This window comes from Zalophus californianus, chromosome 6 (genome assembly GCF_009762305.2).
Source record: "Zalophus californianus isolate mZalCal1 chromosome 6, mZalCal1.pri.v2, whole genome shotgun sequence".
In the NCBI taxonomy this organism is placed as follows: domain Eukaryota; kingdom Metazoa; phylum Chordata; class Mammalia; order Carnivora; family Otariidae; genus Zalophus; species Zalophus californianus.
The window spans coordinates 44,349,220-44,368,172 of record NC_045600.1 but is presented as its reverse complement, the minus strand read 5'-3'; positions in this window follow the sequence as shown (position 1 = coordinate 44,368,172).

Genomic DNA, 18,953 nt, shown 5'->3' with positions numbered 1-18,953 from the left:
ACCACATTTTGTTTATCTATTCGCCTATCATTTTTTATAACTTTTAAAGATGATTTGCCCTTAGCTTCTCTTGATGTGACTAAAGTAATTGATCTTCCTGCCCTTGGCGGTAATAAATATGAGGAATTTGGTAGGTAATCAAGTAAAAACAAGTACACTGACTCCTACAGGCTTATGTCAGAATTTTCCAGTAGCAGTGAACAAGTAACATTTTGTGAGAACATCTACAAAAGAATTTTATTTGAATGGGTTATTAGAGAAAATATTTGGTTGATATAGATTAGTTGCTATTTTCCAAAAATCCCACCCAGGGCTACATTAAGCAGACTTGACAGATGATTGGCCACCTTCTCCTTCAGTGACCTTTTCTTCCCAACTTAGTGCCTAGAAGGGTTCTTAATGTCCAAAACAGTTCTAGAGGAGGAACCTAAAAACTGAAGGACTCAACACGAGTCATTGACTTATCTCCCATGGGGCTCTTGTATTTTTTAAGCCTTCCCAATTTTGTGGGGTGAAGAGCCTTGTCTTGGCTTGTGGGTGTTTGAAGCATCAACATAGATAGTCTGGGTTTAGGAAGGGTAGGAGGAGATGATTTCAACCCCTGTTCTGCCTAAGACAGGCCCTATCACTGGATAATTCCCTAACTCCATTTCCCAGATTTCGAACATGCCTCCCTATATTATATTCCTCCTGAATCTTCATCCTTGTAACATAATGACCTCTAGTTCCTGGGTCCCTGAGTTTATTCTAATTATTCATTAACTTGCTCCAAGGTTCCCTACTCAACTACTTCAAATGTGGTTTTTTTTTTTCTTTTCGAGTTTTTATTTAAATTCTGATCAGTTGACATATAGTGTAATATTGATTTTAGGAGTAGAATTTAGTGATTTGTTACTTACATATAACACCCAGTGCTCATCATAACAAGTGCCCTTCTTAATACCCATCACCCATCTAGCCAAGCTCCCTCCACCCTCCTTCCACCAACCCTCAGTTCTCTATCGTTAAGAGTCTCTTATGGTTTGCTTCCTTCTCTCTCTTTTTTTCCCTTCCCATATGCTCATCTGTTTTGCTTCTTGAAGTCCACATATGAGTGAAATCATATGGTATTTGTCTTTCTCTGACTGACTTATTTTGTTTAGCATAATACACTAGCTCCCTCCACATCATTGCAAATGGCAAGATTCCATGCTTTTTGATGGCTGAGTAATACTCCATTGTATATGTATGCCACATCAGTTGATGGACATTTGGGCTCTTTCCATAGTTTGGCTATTGTTGATAATGCTGCTATAAACATCAGGGTGCATGTACCCCTTTGAATCTGTATTGTTTTATCCTTTGGGTAAACAAATGTGTTTTTATCTTAGCTTACTTTCTTGATATCTGCTCTACCTGCCCCATCAACCCACAAACTTGGCTGAACTCAACTGTGCTTCTTTACTGCTGTTACCACAGAAGGTCAAGTGAACTAACCAATTAATGGAGTCTACCACAGAGCCACGTTGTTTAGTTGTGTCTAGGCCTTCACTGCTGCTCAACAATCCTTTCACTTTTTCCCCCCTCTTGGACCCCCCTACTGAACTCCCAATAGCTATTGCAAATCTCAACTCCTCTCATGTTCTGTATCCCACCAGTCCTGTATCACTTCCAGCAAAGAACCTTCAAGAGGTAGTTTGGTGTGGTGGTTAACGTGATAGAGCCCGAAGTCCTATGTCTTGGGTTTTTATCCCAGCTCTGCCACTTGGCCCTTGGACAGGTTACTTATCTCACTCTGCTTCAGTTTCCTCGTCTATAGAAATGCTGGTAATAGAACCTACCAATAGACTCTTGAGAGGATTAGCCCAGTTAATATGTGTAAAGTGCTTAGTCCTGGGCAGAGCACAGAGGAAGCCCTATGTGTGATATGTAGTACTGTTACTACTTTGTTTAGATGTTCATAGCCAGTGGACTTTCTTTTCTCTCTTCCCTAAAAGAGGAGGTATATTATATCTACTTTTGAAGCCAACACTACTTGTGTTCTTGATCTCGTCTCTGCTCCCTGAACTCATTTGATTATTCATTCAATAATTAAATAATTATTGAGGGCCAAAGACATTACACATTGTTTGGACGTGAGAATACAGCATGAAAATAATAGGCAAGACCCTTACCTTTGTGGCACTTACATTCTAGTAGAGAGAGAGAGAGAGAGAAGCAAATTAGTAAAAGATATAGCAGATCATCCCCAGGTGGAAGGAAGGGTTACAGAGAAAATCAAAGCTCAGTTGGGCACATAGGGAATGGGAAGGTTGGAAGTGGGGTTACTACTTCAAATAGGATGTCAAGGAAGGCCTCACCAGGAGTTTTAGTGGAGACCTGAAGGGGCCAGGAAGTGAGCCGTGTGAATTTCTAGGCAAAGAGAACTTAACGACTACAAGGCTGAGATAGAGCCAACTGGAAAAATCAGGTTTGGAGGAAAAGACCAATTTTGTTTTTGTTCAGTTTTAGACACCAGTTGGAAACCAAGTAAGAATGTCAAATAAACAGGTGAATATAGTAATTCTGAAGTTCAGGGGAGAGGTCCAGCTGAAGATACAAATTTAGGGGTCATCAGTGTGGTATGTAAAGCCATGGATCTGTGTGAGGTGGCTGAAGGAGTACGCCCAGGAACAGAAGCCCATGTACTAAGAGGATACTCTAACATTCAGGGAGTTTAGGGAGGAACCAGTAGACTAGGAAGTAGACAGTGAAGTAGGAGGAAAGCCAGAAGAGCGGTATTTACAAACCATCCCAAAGCAGAGTCGTATAAAGTAAGCACCATTTTATTATGCTCACAGATTCTGTGGTCAATATTGGGGCAAAATATGGCAGGCATGGGCCTGCCTGGGAGTTATGTTGGGAAAACTCAAATGATTGGGAGTGTGACTCAAAGGCCAGAGGGCTAAAATCATCTGAAGTCTTTGCTCACATATTTGATGCCTGGGCTGTGATAAGTTGAAAGTGGGGCTGATCTAGGACATGTGGCCTCTCCTTGTGGCTTGGACTTTGTCACAGCCTGGCGGTCTCAGAGTAGTCAGATTTCTTTAAAGGGGGCCCAGGATTCCAAGAGCAAGTATTCCTAGTGAACAGGGTAAAATTTGCTGCATGGCCTTTTTTGTTTTGTATTTTTTTTCTTTTTAACAGCTTAATGGAGATAATTTACATGCCTGCAGTTTCCCTATTCAAAGTGTGCCATTCAATAGTTTACTAGTATAGTGACTGGTTATAGTATAGAGTTTTAGTATAGTATAGAGTGATTAGTTTTACTATAGTATAGAGTTTTCCGACCACCACTACAGTCGATTTCAGAACATTTTCATTACCCCCAAAAAGAAATCTTGTGCACATTAGCAGTCACCCCCAATCCCTGCCATCTTGTTCCAACTCTAGGCAACCACGGATCTCTATAGATTTGCCTATTCTGGACAGTTCATGGAATAGAATCACATGTAGAATCTCAAATGGAATTAGACAATATGTAACCTGTTGTGATTGGCCACAAAACATCACTTGACATAATGTTTTTAAAGTTTATCCATGTTATAGCATGAGTCAGCATTTTATTTTTTTATTGCCAAATAATATTCCATTACATAGATATACCACATTGTGCTTATCCATTTATCAGTTGATGGACATTTGGATTTTTCTACTTTTTTCCTATTATGAGTAATGCTGCTGTGAACATTGGTTACGAGTTTTTGGGTGGACATATGTTTTAATTCTTTTTGGATATGTAGCAACAAGTGGAAGTGCTGGGTCATATTATCCTATTTTGACCATTTTAAGGAACTTCCCAAATGTTTTTTGAAGTAGCTATACCATTTTACATTCTTACCAGCAATGCAAAGAGGTTCCAATCTCTCCACATCCTCACCAACACTCATTATCTTTTTGATTATTGCCATCCTAGTGGGTAGAAGTGGTATAATTGTGGGGTTTTAAAAATAATTTAGACTTTTAAAATTGTGGTTAAAAAATATATAAAATTTATCATCCTAACCATTTTTAGATGTACAGTTCAGTACTGTTAAGTATATTCACATTCTTGTGCAACAAATCTCCAGAACTTTTTTATTTTGCAAAACTGAAACTCTATACTCATTAAACTCTACCAGCCTCTCACTCCAGCCCCTGGCAACCACCATTCACAGTATAATTGTGGTTTTAATTTGCATTTTCCTAACAGCTCAATGATGTTGGGCATCTTTTCAGGTGTTTATTAGTCATTTGTATACCTCTTCAGATCTTTTGCCCACTGGGTTGACTTTTTATTATTGGCTTGTAAGAGCGTATATTCTAGATATAAGTCTTTTATCAGAAATATGATTTGCAAATATATTCCCATCCTTTGGTTGTCTTTTCACTTTCTTGATGGTGTCCTTTAAAGCACAGGTTTTTTTTTTATTTTTTTATTGTTATGTTAATCACCATATATTACATCATTAGTTTTTGATGCAGTGTTCCATGATTCATCGTTTGTGCATAACACTCAGTGCTCCATGCAGAATGTGCCCTCTTTAATACCCATCACCAGGCTAACCCATCCCCCTACCCTCCTCCCCTCTAGAACCCTCAGTTTGTTTTTCAGAGTCCATCGTCTCTCATGGTTCGTCTCCCCCTCTGACTTACTCCCCTTCATTCTTCCCCTCCTGCTATCTTCTTCTTTTCCTTTTTTCTTAACATATGTTGCCTTATTTGTTTCAGAAGTACAGGTCTGTGATTCAACAGTCTTGCACAATTCACAGCGCTCACCATAGCACATACCATCCCCAATGTCCGTCACCCAGCCACCCCATCCCTCCCACCCCCACCACTCCAGCAACACTCAGTTTGTTTCCTGAGATTAAGAATTCCTCATATCAGTGAGGTCATATGATACATGTCTTTCTCTGATTGACTTATTTCACTCAGGATAACACCCTCCAGTTCCATCCACGTCATTGCAAATGGCAAGATCTCATTCCTTTTGATGGCTGCATAATATTCCATTAAAGCACAGAAGTTTTTAACTTTGATGAAGTCCAACTAATCTATTTGTTCTCTTGTCACTTGTGCTTTTGGTGTCATATCTAAGAAGACTTGGCCTAAGTCAAGATTGCAAAGATTTACTCCTGTATTTTCTTCCAAGGGTTTTATCATTTAGGTCTATGAATAATTTTGAGTTAAATTTTATATATACTTTGAGGAGGGGGGTTCAACTACATTCTTTTGCATGTAGGAATCCTCAAAACATATTAGCAAAGTAACTTCAACAACACATAAAACAATCATCCACCATGATCAAGTGAAATTTATTCAAGGGATGTAAGGATGTCTCAGCATGCAAATCAATGATTATGATACACCACATTAACAAAATGAAGGATAAAAATCATAAGATCGTCTTAATAGATGCAGAGAAAGCACTTGACAAAATGTTGAATAGCAGTGACAAGAGTAGGTATCATTGGATAAACTGAGGCAAGATCAGGAAGGGCTTGATAAGAGTTAAGCTTTATTATGAGATAAAGAGGAGTCATTGAAGGGTTTTACTCAGAAGTAACTTGATTTGTTTTATTAAAAACAACAACAACAATGGGAAAACCCTGGAGAGTTAAGGCAAGGAGGTGACCTTATCTGAGTAGCTCTTTATAAAAAAAAAAAAAAAAAAAGAGCTAGCTGGCTGAATGTGGAGGATGAACTGGTATGTTGTTGAGAAGGAAGGGGTCAAGATAGAAGGCCCAGAGACTGATAGGAGACTAGTCATCTGGTGGTGGTGGTGGTGGTGGTGGTGGTGGTACATCTGGCACTTGGGTGGAAGAAATGAAAAGTGCAGTGGCTCAAAGTGAAAAAGAGCTTGCATGTTGGAGAAACAGAGAGAAGGCCTGTGTGACTGGAACTGACTAAATGAGGAGGAGCCAGGTAGATGGGGTCGGAAAGAGGACAGGCCTTATTAGCCATGGCAGGAGCTGGGACTGTCTTCTATGCAGTGGGAAGATAATAGAGTCAAATAGGGAGGTGACCTTGTTTGAATTGCACTTTTAAAAGACCAAAGGGGAACACATTTGGGGAAGGGGCTGTGCAAAATCAAGAGTTCTATTTTAGACATTTTAAGTTTAAGATGTGACATTATTCTTACCTTGTTTGTTTTATGTAATTGGTTGAACCTCTAGCATTTAGTCTCTTCTGTGTTTATCAGAGCTACGTCCTACAGAAATTCTGTAAATTTGTACCAGGTATAGGACTGAGACAATTAGTCATGTTAGGAGGAGGAATAGCTGTTGTCTAGTTTCTATGAGCTAAGCACTTTGTGTTTGTGCCAGTGATGAAGCTATTGCCTCTCAGCTCCAGACCCGTCCTTCTATTCTCTGCTTTGTGATGCTGGGGTAAGACTCTGTAGACCACATTTATGCTTCCCCAGTGGGCTGCCTATAAAGCTTTGCAAATCAGAGCAACAGGGGGAGACTGGCAGACAAGAGGAAGAAAAGATTTGCTCCTTCCTGTGTCTTTCCTGTGGGCTTCCTGTTCCTTCGAGAGCATTACCTCAGTCTACTGGGCAGTGGTGGTTGATTCCAGGAGCAGCAGCTGAATCCCCATTGCTATTCTTCTGACATTTGCCAACCCTGCTTCCTCACCTCCCCACTGAGGACACCAGCCCCAGCCCAGCAACACCCCGGCCTCAGTGGTCTGAGAAATTCAGCTCTGGGAGGCCCCTCCTCCAAACTTCTCAGTTCTTGTAATTCCAACTTCTTTACTTTGTTTCTCCAGCCCTGGGGATGGTGGCTGCTCTCTGCAGTTGCTGCCTCTAAAATACCTTCATGTTTTCCTTTCGACTTTTCAGTTAATGACTCTTTATATTAATAATCTCTGATAAAGTGATTGTTGTGTTTTTTGTCTCCCAGCTATAGTCTAATTGATACAATTAGAAAATATCTCCCATAATCCTGGCTCAATTTACTAAAGCAGACCGAAAACTGAGACCAACAGGCTAAATAGCCCATATTACACAGCTACTTGATATTGGGAGAGTGCGGACTTGAATCCAGTTTTGCTGTATTTTATTTTGCCTGAAGCTTGTACCCTTAGTCACTAGTCCCCTTCCTACATCGTCTGAAAAACACATGGTTTTTCATCACTGGACTATAGATACAATTTAAAAATTCTTTCATCATTTTTATTGCTTTCCTTGACCCTATTATCAGAGCCAAGCATTTCCTAAAACATATTCCAGGCAATGCTATACTACAAGACTACACAGTGAAGAATGGGTTCTGGGCTCACGTAAATTTGGGGCCTGCCCTAGACTATACTCTCCAGAAGAGGCATAATGAACATTAGCTTAATAAAGGCTTTGAAAAAAATCTTGCAATAAAATTAAAATACGTAACCAGGCAGTTTCTCATACCTTTTCTGACTGGGAACATTCTGAGGATTTGGAAAATGTGGGATTAAGCAATATTTAATCTAACATATCCTGTGCAACAGTAGTTGTTGGTGCCGGCAGTGGAGAGATCTTTTCATCATACAGAGGTTGCTGCAAGGAGCACTGGGGGAAAGTATAACAAATTATAAATATAACAAAGCAGATTAATACAAGTACCACAAAATCTATAAACAAACATAATATTAAATAAATTTCAAAAAGAATACTGGGGAAGGGGAGTCTGATCTTTGCTTAGATTGTAGAAATATGACCTAAGGGGCGCCTGGGTGGCTCAGTCGGTTAAGCGTCTGACTCCTAATTTCAGCTCTGGTCATGATCTCAGGATCAGTCTCCACGCTCAGGGGAAGTCTGCTCAAGATTCTCTCTCTCCCTCTGACCCCCCCTCCCAAAATAAATCTTTTTTTAAAAAAAGAAATATGACCCTAGATTTGTACATTTTAAAATTTCAACTTTTCCCCAAATCTGTGGACACATTTCAATCGCACTTTTAGTTGAAAAGATCCTGGCAATTCTTAAATTAATAACGAAGAGTAGAATAAAGATTTGATGAGAACAAGTGATTTTTACTCTCTTATGCCAATCTGGGACAAGTTATCCCTCCAAAAGGTCTGAGGTCCCACTTCTGTAATTCTGACCTATATAAATCCTGTAAGTAGGAGTAGTTTTACAATGCTTACATTTAACCTTCTGACTGTATTTATTTGAAAATTTACCTATGACATCTCGTGAGATGTTTTACTGTAAAAAAAACTATAATTAATACTTCACACATTTGTTTATTTTTAAAAAGTGTGAATCCATCTGCATTTGTGTTTGAAACTGTGGTTCATTTGCTAGTATTTATATTTTATTTAAATAGCCATGCCAGTAAATTGGTTTGAATTATATTGTTTAGAAATCAGTAAAAAATGTAGTGTTCCTGACTGAGTGTTCTAAAAACTAAAGTTAACCCCCTCTTATCTAACTCCATCTTAGAGAAAGCTGTTTGAAAAGCTTTCTTCATAGAATATTCGTCAGTCTTAAGAAGGAATGAAATTCTGATACGTACCACAACATGGATGAATTTTGAGAGCATTATGCTAAGTGAGAAGACAGACATAAAAGGACAACATTGTGTGATTCCACTTCTATGGGGTGCCTAGAATAGGCAAAGAAATTGTAGAGATAGAGAATGGGTACTGGCTAGCAAGGGTTGAGGGAACAGGGCGGGAGCGGGATTTGTTTTTTTTGATGGGTACAGAGTTTCAGTTTGGGATGATGAAGAGTTCTGGAAATCGTGATGATTTGCTGTACAATGTGAATGTGCTTAAGGCCACTGAGTTTTACACTTAAGAATCATTTAGAAAAAGGGTAAATGTAATGTTTTGTTTATATATTTTATCATAATTTTAAAAAAGCCACTTTCTTCCTGGATGAAACATACTTGTCTAGCTCACATTCTGGTTGGACTCGAACAATAACTAGTCATAACTGCTCATCAAGGGCTTTGGATAGTGGCATTCTATTTACCTAAAACTGGGTTTAAGAAGTCTTTTTTCGGGGTGGGGGGAAGAATTCTTTAAATGGAGGAACTGAAGAAAATTTGAAAACTATCCTGAGAGAATTAAGAACTTTAATGAAAAGCAAAAGCCTCCAGTCCCCCTGCCTTGCCTGAGTCTTGCCCGGCCAGATAGGGCTGGGGTTTTGGCCTGCATTGAGCCATGATGCCGCGTGAGAGTGTACTCGGGATGTGGGAAGCTGATGCAGGCAATCACCACCCTGCCCTGGGCTCACAGAACGCCGGCTTTCCATCTGAATTCGTGCCCCTGTGAACACTGAGATGTTCCTGAGCTGCTTCTGATGAGAGCTGCACTCAAGTGTAGTCTCCTAAACCACGGCTCCTGGGCCTTACCCGGCTTGCCTTTCACTGTTGCTGTCTTCGCAAACCTGACTCCTGATTTAGCCTTCCCACATTCCATCTGTCACCAGTTCTGCGGTTCCTTCCTCCACATCTCTCTCTTCATCCCCTCGAATCCTGACTCAAGCCCTGGCAATCCTGTCCTAGGCCACATTACGTGGATTTTGAGAGAGCATGTCTTTGAAGAGTGAATCAAGCAAGTCTCTGTGTGAGGCAGACCCAAGATGTAAAGTAGCCAAACGAACACACTCTAACCTGGGCATAGAAAGAAGGAAAATTAGTATTTATCAAGTACTTCCTAAGTGCCAAGTAATGTGCCAGTTATGTCCAGGCCTTCTAATGAGCTTATGAGAGAACCTTGCAATTGTGTATAAATGATATATTTTTTAAGTAAGCTCCCTGCCCAATGTGGGGCTTGACCTCAGCACCCCAAGATCAAGAGTCGCATGCTCCACTGACTGAGCTAGTCAGGCTCCCCTAAATAGTATTTTTAATGCAGAAGCTACTTTGCCAGAGCTATGTCTGCTTTTCAGGAAGCACGCTAGACCCCAGTGGCAAATACAGAATTCTGTCTGATGCAGATGCTGACTTGGTTCACATTAAATCAGTCTTCAAACTTCCTCAGTCCTGACATTTCTGTTCACTCACCCAAGTCTAATATTTTCATTGTCAAATTCTTCTCTGCATCTCCGCCCGAACAGCCTATTCTCACCAGCATGCACATCAGTGGTTCTATACCTTTCCTGAGGACAGAGGACAGAGAACCACCTACACTCGTCTCCTTCCAACAGGAAATGGTTCCCCCACCTGCCAGCGACGTTCCTAGCTCAGCTAAATCCCATTCCTCCCAGATGACTGCCTAATCATCTGCTCTTTGGAAGTTGGAATTTGCACTAGAGCTCATTTTACATGTGATTGTCTGATATTACACATTAATAACCCTAGGAGACCTTCATTCGGGTCCTTTAAAATGTACAACTTTCAAAAACTCTACACTTCTGTTCACTTTTCCCTTGAACCTATAAAACACTTCTTCATAGATCAGAACAACGTTTGAACAGACATTTCCGTATTCTCAGGGCAACGGTGTGTGGGGGACAGGTCATTGCCTTTATTGAGTGTCAGGCACTGTGAGGCACTGCCCGTGTTATTTACTCACGTCTCACAACAACCCTGAGAGAGGAGTAGTATTTTCCCCATTTTATAGGTGGTGAAATAAGATTGTCATCTGTCCCTGGTTGCAGAGCTGGTCAGATCACATTTGGAATCCCTTGTCTCATTCCCAGGGTCACTCTAAGCAGTGGATAGGATGTCTGTTCAGGAAGATCCTCCAAGAAGCAGATGCCAAGACAAGATTAGACGTGTAAGCCATTTATTGGGGGAAATGCCCGAGAAGGTTCCATGGGGAGGGAGCAGGACTAGGCAGGGACAGCCTTCAGATGAGGACCGTGAAAGCAGAGAGGGAAGAAGGAGTGGGGAGGAAGGGCCTCAGACCACAACACAGTTCTGAGAAAGTCTCTACTAAGTGCGTGGGGTGTCCCTGAGGAAAGAGGCACCAGATGGAGTCGGCCACACCAACCCAGGGCAGACCCTTGGAGGAGAGCTGACCAGTGCGAGTCTATGGCTGCCACGGGTGCAAGTTACAGAGGCACAAACAGAGGACTTAAAGAAAACACATTATAATCATCCGTGTCAATGGCCACCCCAGGAAACAGCCGCTTAGAGGGAATAATGTGACCTCTGACCTACAGATTTCTAAATTTCATGGGCCAGAAAAACCAGGAGACCAAATAAAGTCACCCAAAGTTTTTTTTTTTTTTATTTCTCCACATAAGACATTAATAGCCAAATACTCCTTACTACCACTGTCATTTAATATAAGATACTTTAATACCCCCAAAACTAAGAAGAGCATAATCTCAAAGTGAAGCCCTTTGAGTTGGATACATTAAGAACAGCGAAAAACAGTGTTCTTGCTACTCTTGTTTTGCCGCAGTTTAGGTAAAAATATGCTCATGGACTGGGTCGCAAAATACAGTTCGAGGGTATTTAAGTACAGGACGGAGCACTGGACCTGGGGTCTTCTGAGGTCTTCTAACCCTGAGACTTGTTAATTCCAGTCACAAATATTGACTGTGCGCCTCTGTGTGACAGGTCCTGGAAAGATAATGACGGTCCTGAGCCAGTCCCGACACTTGTGGAGCTTAAAATCTGGTGAGTGGAGAGAGAGAAGGAAGCGGTAAACAAAAGAATAAGCACTTACAGTCTCCCTTGTGGTACCTGCTCCCAGAAGGAAAGGGCCCCTACTTTAGAGAGCGTGGTCTGAAAAGGCCTCTCTAAGAAGGTGACATTTGAGCAAAGGGAGGAGTCAACCTTTTGAAGTGCTGGATGAGGAGCCAGAAGGACATAGTTCTCCAGGAATAGTAAGTGCAAAGTCCTCCAGAAGACAGTGAGCTTGGCCCATTTGAGGAACTGAACATAAGCCCGGGTGTGTGTGTGGGGGGGTGATGGTGGTGGGCTGCAGCTGAAATGAGGTAAAGCGGGGCAGCTGGTGAGATCAAGCAGGGCGTATTTCCAGCATGTCTGGTTGAGAGTCCACTCTAGGGCTCTAAAAACCTTATTTCAGTGACAGATATTCCTCTTTGTCTAAATATGCTAGACGTTCACGGGAAAGTAGAGTGTGAAGTTGCTTGAAGAGTGATGTCTGGGTTATTTCCCAAGAAACATTCAAAGGGACATACTTACCCTACAAATTCATCAGGGCTTTCCTTTTTGTAGGAAAAAAGAAAGAAGGAAAGGAAGGAAGGAAGGAAGGAAGGAAGGGAGGGAGGAAGGAAGGAAGGAAAAAAAAAGAAAAGAAAGAAAGGATTGTTCCGTCTTTCAGGGGTTGACATATATTTAGCACATTTGTGAGATTTTTGCATACATCTAGCATGGCTGGGTATTAATTGACAATTAGAACTCTAACTTCCAAGGGCACCAAAAATGTGTACACTCCCACCAGCACATTCTCATCTGTAGGTACTCCATTTGGGAAGACAAGCTCTAATCAGATTCTTGGCACTGGAATGTGGTGACTAAGACACTTAGCGATGTACCTGAATGACCAAGAACTGAAAGGTACTATCTTTCGTCTAGAGAGAGCTTGCATGGGCCCTCTCCTCTTACTACTTCTGTGGCTGACCCCACTGCTTCAACAGGCCATTCTTTCAGACGGTTTTGCACACCTGTGTGCTGATACTCCCCCAGCTTGCCTGATCTCAAGAATCACCAGAGGCTCTTGATAAAAATATGGACTTCCAGACCCCCCACCCCAGAAGATTCTGTTTAGGAAGTTTTGGTGAAGGCTGCAAGTATGAGTGGCTTCTCCCAGCAGCCCAGGTGATTCTTACCAGGTGTGTTTAGGAGAACTCTACCTTGAGGCTCTTCAGAATTTCCTAACTCAGTGTTTTCCAAACTAATCCAATCACAAGATAACCTAGAGCATTTTCTAAATATACAGATTCTCAAGCCCCAGCACAAATGAATCAGAATTATCAGGCAAGGGGCCTGGGACCCGTTATGTTACTAAACAGTCCGGATTCATCTTATGACAGCCGAAGCTTAGTAAGCACTGTAATTGAGACTCACATAGAAACTAAGATTCTGATTCATGACATCTACAGAGGAACTCAGAGATCTGCATTTTAAAATAAGCTCCCAGGTGATTTTGATGAGCAAGATTCCTGGACCCCCACTTTGAGAAATACCCCATCAGTTTAACATTATTACAACTCATGCCTTTGTTCTTAACACCAAAGCATTGACAGCATTTCCTATGAACTTGCACATCTTCTGGCCTTTGCAAATGTTGTTTATAAATCCCACCTCTGTGTTTTAAAACGCTTCTACCTAACTTTGTTTTTCAGTTTTTTATTAAGAAAAATTTCAAACTTGGGGCGCCTGCGTGGATCAGTTGGTTAAGCATCGGACTTTTGATTTCGGCTCAGGTCATGATCTCAGGGTTGTGGGATCAAGCCCCACATCTGACTCCGTGCTCAGTGGAGAGTCAGCTTGAGGTTCTCTCTCTCCCTCTGCCCCACCTCTCCCCGCCAAAATAAATAAATAAATATTTAAAAAAAAGAAAAGAAAAATTTCAAACATATAGAAACCTTGGAAGGATAGTTCACATTACACTCACTACCTGGTTCAACATTTGCCACATTCATTTTATCGATGTATCTTTTTGCTGAACAATTTCTTTCTTTCTTTCTTTTCTTTTTTTTAAAGTCGGCTCCATGCCCATCTTCGAGTCCAAAATGGGGTTTGAACTCATAATTCTGAGATGAAGGCCTGAGCTGAGATCCTTAACCCATTGAACCACCTGGGCACCTCTTGCTGAACAATTTCGAAGTCAGCTGCAGACTTTGTGACCCCTTGACCCCTCAACCAAACACCTCAGTATGAATATCCTTAGAAAACAACAAAAAAGTATTCTTTTTCATAACCACAATATCATAGTCACATCTAACAAAACTAATAATAATTGCCTTAATATCAGCTAATTCCAAGCCTATGCTCAAAATTTCCCCAATTGTCCCCCAAATGTAATATACGTTATAGCTATTTTTTTCAAACCTGGAGGCAATCAAGGATAACACATTGCATATGATTGTTATGTGCCTTTTGTCTCTTTTAATCTAGAACAGTCTTTCCACCATTTTTTCCAGACCCGTTGTCTTGGAGAATGGCCCTCTTTCTGGATTTGTCTGATTGTTCTCTCATGGGGTTGTACCAAACATACAAACAGTCCCATACAAATCTATGTATATTTGTATTTATAGCATATTTATAGAGACAAAGATTTGTTTGCTCTCCCATCCCACATAACCTCTTTCCCCTCTCAAACAATCGTATTTAATAATAACATTATCGAACACTTACTATGTGCCTGTACTGTTTTAGAGAAATTTAAATGTATTAACTTATTTACTCATAACAATAATGAGGTAGATTTGTTACCAATGAAACTAAGCACAGAGTGGGAAGTGACTAGTAAAAGGTCAAATGGCTAGGAAGTGTTGGACTGTGTTCCAAGACCTAAGACTCTTGCTCTAGAGGTGGGTCTCTTAACCACAAAAACAGAATCATAGCATAGACATTATTCTACAACTTTAAATAAGCTTATTTCTAGGCCAATACATGAAATTTGACTTATTATTTTGATTCCCAATAATTTGTTATAAACATGAACATACAAAAAATTGGAAGAATTGAATGTTAAACACCTATACACTCTAGATTCCACAATTAACATTTTGTCACATTTATCACATATTACTTGACCTATGTATCCCTCTATTTATCCATCAATCCATCATATTCTGATGCATTTTTCCAACTATAACTCATTTTTAAAAATAGCTGTAAAAGATTTATAGTATGGAGGAGGTTTGATAATTTATTCATACATTCCTCTACAGATGAGCAGTCTAGTGTTTTGCTTCATAAACAATGCTAAAATTAACGTTCTTGTATTAACATTCTTGTATATTTTTGTATACCTTGTAGTAATGATGCTGTAACTTCAGTAGGATAGATTCCTCAAAATGAGATTGTTAGGTTAAAGGATTTGCCTAATTTAGTAGATACTGTTGGATCTTCCCAGTAAAGTCTGGGAAGGCCTGCATTTCTTCTCCTTGTTTAATCTTATTACTGCTAGAAGAAACGTGGACTGAAAGTATAGAAACACGGAGTTCTCAGGACACTTTACTAGTACAAACATCTATACATCCTGGCTCCCACCAGATGCTATCAGAGTTTAAAATTTTGCCCATCTCTGTTGAAACTATTCATCCAATGAGCACTAATTCAAAATGCACCAGATGCATAGTGTTTTTCTGAAATTTCTGGCAAAATTTCTGCCTCCATTGGTCTCGTTCAACACTGTGTGAGGTCTTCCCCTAGACCCACTGAGTACTGTACCTTTTAGCGAAGTATGTGTGCATAGTTTGTGTTCTCCACTAGAAGTTGAAGAGACCATGCCTTCCTTCTACCTTTGTATCGTTTATCTGCCCAGCACAGTGATTTGTACTCAATAAATACTTTTTTTTTTAAAGATTTTATTTATTTGACAGAGAGAGAGACAGTGAGAGAGGGAACACAAGCAGGGGGAGCGGGAGAGGGAGAAGCAGGCTTCCCGCGGAACAGGGAGCCCGGTGCAGGGCTCAATCCCAGGGTCCTGGGATCATGACCTGAGCCAAAGGCAGACGCCTAATAACTGAGCCACCCAGGTGCTCCTCAATAAATACTTCTTGTTGAACGAATTAGTGAATGAAATTCAGGAGTAAAGTCCAGAGCAGCAGATAGTGGCCAAATGCTGGAGTCTTTGTATTTCAGGCCAAAGAGCCTGGAATGTATTCAATGTTGATTCAGAAACCACAGGAAGTGTCTGAACAGGGCCTGGAAAGACTAGAGTTGAGGCCGGGAGATTTAGTAATGAGGCTGAGACAAGACCCAGGGAGGAAGCAAACAGACCCCTAAACAATGATTGCAAGTTGAAGACCTAATTTTTACAGTGTGGTTTTTTTAGGATACTTTCTAAATTTAAGTTTAGTCAGTGGTTCTGAGCTTATGCAGTGTTTTGTTTTGTTTCATCTTTTGTACATATGGTAGAAAAATTAGAAAATATAGAGAAACAAGATTATAATCCTCAGTAATTCTACCATCCAGAGAGAATCATGAGTAGTTACCGTTTTGGTGGAAATCTTTCAACACCTTTTCCTATGTATATATGCAATAAAATATATTTTAATATATAATGGATATATGAAATTTTTATTTCTTTTATCATTTTTATTATTATTTTATTATTTACCATTTGTTTTATTATTACATTTTCCTTATAAATTAAATATACTATATATATTAAATACAAATTATGTGTGTGTGTGTGTATATATATATGCTTTTATATATATATATGCTTTTATGTTAGATAGAAAACACCATCTATCTTCAATATTGTATCTTGAGGACCTGACACAGAATAAGTACTCAATATATATAAATGACTGAATGATAACTATTCATTGTCTTTTGCCTTTATGTGGAGATTTTAATACTTTTGCTAATTCATGCAGCAAATAGTTAAAGATGACTTGTCTCTATAACTAATGCACTTCCTTTTCTTATTCTATCTTATTACTACTAGAAGAAATGTGAATTTAAAATATATAGACATGGGCTCCTGGAAATATCTTACTGATACAAACAATACCTAGACATCTTTTTTTTTTCAAAAGTTTTATTTATTTATTTGACAGAGAGAGAATGAGAGCACAGGCAGGGGTAGCTGCAGAGGAAGAGGGACAAGCAGGCTCCCAGGACCCTGGGGTCATGACCTGAGCTGAAGGCAGACGCCTAACCGACTGAGTCACCCCGGCACCCCAATACCTAGACATTTTCTTAAGCAGTGATTTATAAACATAGCACTGATTTATCTGGACTTAGTCATCTTTGAAACATTTGAACATGAGTTATTTGATCAAAAGTATTATTCACTAAGCAAACACCAATTTCTTGCCTTCCCAGATTCTAGGAGGGAGAAAAGCAAAAGAATGTTAAAAGAATGCTAATTTACAGAAAATCTTTTGGCTGGTACACCATGATGGACTCAGTACTTGTGCTCTGTGTACTCACTGCCTGATTCAGTGCCTGGAACAAAGTAGGTGAACCATAGGTATTTTTCAAATTAATAAATAGAAAAATAGTGAACATAGACATATTAATAATCTCTTTTAGCTCATATTTTCATTCCTTTTCCAAGTGGTGTAGATTTTTAGTACTTGTTAAGCCACTTTTTTCAAAAGATTTTATTTATTTATTTGTCAGAGAAAGAGAGAGAGTGAGAGAGACAGCACAAGCAGGGGAGCAGCAGAGGGGGAGGGAGAAGCAGACCCCCCAATGAGTAGGGAGCCCTACTCAGAACTCCATCCCAGAACCCTGGGATCATGACCTGAGCTGAAGGCAGACACTTAACTGACTGAGCCACCCAGGCATCCCAAGCCACTTCTTAATTATCCATAAAAACTGGACACAGGTTCATATGGAAAAATTCTACATTTAATACAAAAACATATATTTAGCTGACAGTATTACTTTCCTTCCTTTGGAGTCTTGACTTCACTCCTCAGAATAATGAAGCAGCATCACTGGGTTTTATCTATACTCCCTTTCTCATCAGAGAAAAGGCCCAGAGGCAAGGGAAATTACGAGTATTGTGAACCCACAAAAACAAGGGGGACTGGTAACTCATTCATGCTTATCTTTGTATTTCTTAAAAATAGCTCAAAAATTAGCTAAATCAAGATCTTTTCCTAGGTTAAAGGCTGCTGTAAGGACTACATTTTTCCAGTAGGTGGCAGTGTCTTCTTTCTTCAGCATAAGAATTCTTAAAAATTTGTCTTAAGGTTTGTTGGGTTTGTTTTTGTTTAGTTTTACTATTCCTTCAGTAATATGCAGGTGACAATAAATAAGTTAATGAAACTGATATTTCTTTCACTTCCTTAACAAAAATCACCCTTGTTGATTTCAAAAGCCTCAGATGCGGAACTCTTTACTTTGGCTTCCATAGGTAACAAGGTATATACCAGGGTAGACTGCTCTCACCCTCCTCCCCATTTCCTGATCGAAGTTATTACTAAGGACTAGCTAATGGATAGTAATGTCTTGGAGCAAATGATGACAAGACTTTCTGCCTCTCTAACAACAAAACAAAACAAAAATAAAACACGGACTTTAGAAGTCTCGATTTCAGGGAAAAATACTCATTAAATCATGCAGATGCCTTTCCTGGCTGGTTAATAGTGAACTTAAAAAATTATTCACATACCCTATTTTAATGATAACACCTAAACTTTTGCAGCTCCTCACAAGACCTTTTAATACCCCCGACAGAGAGTTGGGTGCTGTCACATGTCTGATACGAAGTAAACGGTGCAGAAACTAGGTTTGAGGAAGAAAGGCAGGATTGAAATTCCAGTGACATATGCTGGAGTTGAAAAACGGAAATGTTAATTAGTGGAATAATATCTCAAATACTTTATCTACAAAAATATTGTGTTAGCGGGAGTAGGGAAGGCTGGGTCTGAAGCGCGAATTTCACTGATTTCTCAGAAGTACTCTTTTAGAAACAAAGCTTCAAGTTACTGGAGAGGGGCTCAGTGTTTCACTGAAAACACGGAGATAGCCGGATTTGGCCATCAAGTCCACCCCTTGAATAGTCACCTGATAAGAGAAGGTACAGCGATTTTTAGGGTCTAGGGGATTTTTAACCAATCCTCTACTTTCGAGCCTAGCCGGCAGCACTCGTGCAGCCCACCCGGTGCCTCTCCACTCCCCGCCGCACCCCCCTATTCTCTCCCGCGCACGTGGACCTCTGACCTAGACCCGGCCTGGGCCTCACGCACTGTCCCGGTCCAGGTAAACTGCCCAGCCAGGGGACTCAGACGCGCTGACAGGTGGCCTCGCTCGCCTTCCTGCCGCCCAGGGCGGCGCTCTTCTCCACTCCGGGCCCGCAGCCACAGCCCGCGCGCCTAGCATAGCTCCCAGGCTGGCCCCAGAAGTCGG